Source organism: Impatiens glandulifera, chromosome 6, assembly GCF_907164915.1.
Source record: "Impatiens glandulifera chromosome 6, dImpGla2.1, whole genome shotgun sequence".
In the NCBI taxonomy this organism is placed as follows: Eukaryota; Viridiplantae; Streptophyta; class Magnoliopsida; order Ericales; family Balsaminaceae; genus Impatiens; species Impatiens glandulifera.
In genome coordinates, this window is record NC_061867.1 from 33392017 (window position 1) to 33396540 (window position 4524).

At 29.4% G+C, this 4524-nt stretch overlaps 1 pseudogene; it reads left to right on the top strand.

Annotated features, from left to right (window-relative positions):
• Positions 1-3263: 3263 nt before the first annotated feature.
• On the top strand, positions 3264-4298 carry LOC124943530 (annotated as a pseudogene).
• The last annotated feature ends 226 nt before the right edge of the window (positions 4299-4524 follow it).

The following is a 4524-nucleotide window of genomic DNA, read 5'->3' on the forward strand; positions in this document are numbered from 1 at the left end:
TATTGATATCGCAAGTTGTCCGAACTAGAGTCTGAAGATTGATTGATCGATCGAAGATTCAATTCCAAAATCACGAAACAACGAATTCTTCAGAAGGAGAACCAAACAAAGAGAAATAGACCGAAAGATCAAGCGACCAAGCGACGGAGGGAGAAGGAAAATATATACGCGTCAATTTAACGGTCTTAAGTTTTTCTTTTTTTTTTTTCAAATATATTTACATTTTATTTTTTATTGTCAATATTTATTACATAAAATATTAGTTTGTCTTACCATTTTTATTTATATAAAAAATAATAATTAAATGATTTTTAAAATTAATAAATATAAAAATAAACATTTTATTTTATTTTAACATTTTTTTAATTCATTTATTATTTTAATTTATAATATTATTTATTGACAAATAAGTGTTTATATTATATGATTTTAATTAGTTTATTATCTGAATGGATATTTATAACATTAATTTTCTAATTAAAACGGGTTTTCGACTAACGATCTCTTTTTTTCATTATTAATTCTCTATGTTCTGTTTTTTAAAATATATATAATATTAATTTTAATTATAAATAAGTATTATAACTAATTTGAAAGAGAGTAAACCGTATAAGACAACCCTTTTTATGTGTTTGTTTTTTATGTTTTTATTTTTTTTTGCATGATATGTCACTTATTTATTATTATTTTTGAATTAATACTATATATTTTTAAAATAATTAATTTATAAACATACATAATTACTGTATATAACTAATATTTTTTTTAAATAAACTATTACCTTTTTCAAATAATTTGCAGTTTTACAAATTAATTTTTTTTTTGACATCAATGAAAAGATGTAGAGATAAATTAACAAGGTATTTAAACCATATTTGTCAATAGGTCGAGATATAATTTGTATATGGTTCCGTTAAAAACACTATCGATTAATATGTGCGTTAATCGTTCGTACACGATTCCGTCTGTAAACATTATTTGTCAATAGGTCAGTACATCATTTGTACATGGTTCCGCTAAAAACTCTATATGTGGATATTGTGATCGATTTTTTTAAAAAATTATTTTTTTAGATCGATTAGTGTGAAAATTTTGGGACACTCTTTAAAAAATTTATTATTTTGAAAACGTGAGGGGAATTAATTTTAATGTCTGAAAATTTGAAATTTTAAAAATAAGGTTTTGTAGACAACTCCATATCTTACATTCTTGTCGAATCTGGGAGAGATTGAGAGTTTTTTAATGGAAAGTATGTCATAAGCATTTTTTTTAAACTTTTTTCAATATTAATTAACCTCACGACTAGAGAGTCGGCACCTAATTTCAAAAATTAGGAAATTAAGCGATGTGAGTTCGGCGTTTGATTACGTGTGGGAAAAGGTTTTTAGACGCTATGTCTCATAACGTCCCTAAGGTCTCTACTAGTTAATTTTGGCCTTTCTTTAAAACATTCTTACATTTTACATTTCAGAAAAAATTAATTATATACTATCCTATGATCATATAAATCACAAACTATAATTAAGAAAATAAAAAATGTCAACAAAAATAAACCTAAATCTAAAATACAGAAAAATAATAATAATAAAATAAAATAAAAAATTATATAAAAATATAAAATAAACAACAACTAAAAAACCTGAAGAATGCAGCAAGCGTCGGCAGCAGCATTGACCATTCTTTTTGGTAAAACGACCTTAAAATTCAAACAACACGACCAAGTAACCCGAGACAAGACAAAAACCCATAATATTTTTGGCCAAAACTAATATTAAACAATAATTTATAACAATATAACATAAATATAAGATTTCACCCAAAGGTCACACAAAATATTCAAGATCAATATTTACAATTAAGAATATGCATATTTTGATCACTTCTTTTATATTGTTTTTATTTTTCAAGCAAAACTATTTAGAATTGTCTAATTTTTTTTATATGTTATTCTATTTACATCAAATAACATTCCTATAAAAATTCACCTAATCGTGATATGTGCAAAGCTAAGAATAAAAAATTATAAATTAAAAAAAATGAAAACATACAAGTTTTGTGTCAGTTTCGATTTTTTAATTTATATACTTGTCAAAACAGTTCAGAAATTTCTGAAATTTGTATATGTTTTTAAAAATATAGTAATTAACATGCATATAAAATTTCAGCCAAAGGGGAGGTGGGAAAGGTAGAAAACCAAAAATACAAAGTCAAAGATGTAAAGGGTACTTATTTTTTAATCATATTTCGGTTATGTCTTTGTTTTGATTTTGAACTTTCTATTTTTGTTTTCATGTTACATAACATACATATTTACATGATCATGCACGAAATTAAAGAGGCCAAGAAAACAATAAATTAAAATATGCAATGATTTTTATTTAATGAAATAGGCAAAAACCATGTAAAAAAAGAAAGAGGAAATCAAAAGCTTACAATATTGCTGCTCTTGATTTCGGTTGTGCAAGGAATTGGGCAGCCTAGGGATATGGGGAAATTTGACGAAATAACCCTAATGATAGGCTTATTTCCAAATTTAGCAGGGAGGATAAATTTTGCAAAATTAACCTTTTGTCATGGGTAAAAGACAATTCTATCCTTAATTAAAAATTTGGTTATTTCCATTTCTTTTCCTCTCTCTCCTCATTCTCTTTCAGTTTCTCCTCGACCGACCTTTGGTTTCCTTTCTCTCTTTTCAGTTTCTCCCATTTCAGTTTCTCTCCTCCGACGATTCAAGAGAAGCAACGAAACGAAGGAAGCCGATAAATCAACTCCCCGAAGCAATGCCCCGGAATGCCTTCATCATTTAAGGTGAGTTATGCCCATTTTTCTGTCGTTTTCCTTGCATGAATACTGAAATGGAATAATAGTTTAGGGTTTTAGCGTTTTTGGGGTGGATGAATGGTTTAAGGTTTAATATGCATCTGTCGCAGACGTCGCAGACGAATATGCATCTATCGCAGGCAAAAAATGCATCTGTTGCAGGAGAAAAATGCATCTGTCGCCTGCGAAAAATGCATCTATCGTCTGCGAAAAATACATTTTTTGCCTGTCAGAGTTCACAACCTTCGCTGCTTGCGCGATTCTACTCGGAATCCTAGTTACTTTGATCATACACCTTTCTTTCTAACTTCTAGATTTAGAATCTCATGAAATTTTCTGAAATCTATCGCGTGAATAATACAACAAATCTAGTTATTAAGGGTTGAAGTTTCAAATCTGTAATGCAGGTTCTCAGTTATTAAGGAAAGATGCATCCACTACAAATGACTTATATTGCAACAACTTGTTGCTTGGTGATTACACTGTTGGTTTCTGTTAAATTAGTCTTGACACATATATTATGCTGGAGGGAACCAAAGGAACAGAATGTTATATTGGTTATCATTCTTGTGGCTCCTTTATATGTTGTTGTATCCTACACTAGGTTGTTACATTTTACATGGAGCAGTTCTTATTTTACTTTTATTGAATAAATCAAGGAATGCTATGAAGCTTTGGTAAATATAGTACCAAACATTTTTAAGGGTTTTGTAATTCTAATGGGAGATTATTCTGTTGTTGTTATAAATGTAGGTGATTGCTAAGTTTATGGCATTGATGTATAGCTACTTGGAACATATCCTTGAGCAAGAATATAGTTCTAGATGGGGTAAAAGGAAGAGAAATTCACCACTCGTTTCCAATGACTCTCTTTCAGGTGGGTAAAACATGTTTTTTTGGTGTAGTTTTTGAGGATTTTGTTTCCTATGTTTTAAAGATGTGGTTCTTTTTATACTGATTGCAGCCCCATACAGTTCGGTTGAATCACCAATCGCTAAAGCTTCTAAAGCAGTGGACATGGCAGTTTGTTGTGATTCGACCTGTATGTTCAATCTTGATGATAGTTCTTCAAAGAATGGGAATATATCTGAGTTGGATCAACTGGACATTCACTATTATCTTAAACGTTTCAGTCTCCCTTGCCTTGTATTTTCTTGTGATCTTTTACCATGTGTTTGATAAAGAATTGAAACCACACAGCCCTCTAGCGAAATTCTTGTGCATCAAGGGAATTGTCTTCTTCTGTTTCTGGCAGGTAATATTCTAACCTTCCGTTTAAATATGGATCCAAATCATTATACTTGTGAATCATTCAATTTATTGTGTAAAAAAAAACAGGGGATTGTGCTTGAGATTGTAGCTTCATGGGGGTAATAAAATCTCATCATATTTGGATTGATGTGGAGCAAATTGAAGAGGCGTATCAAAATGTGTTGGTGTGTCTGGAGATGGATTTTTTCGCCATTATTCAGCAGTGACCCCTACAGAATTGGTGTTGTATCATCTTCATCGTCAATCAAGGAGAAGAAGAAAGTCAAGTAGCTTCATCTCGTTTGTATTCTGTCGTGGGAAGATGATGAATTATGTCAACTTTGTTCTATTTTTGTTAATTATGTTGTGGGATGTAACTTGTGTTTGTCTTGGACTTTATTAAGATCTTGAGATTTTTGTTAAAATAAATTATCAAATAAATAAAACATATAT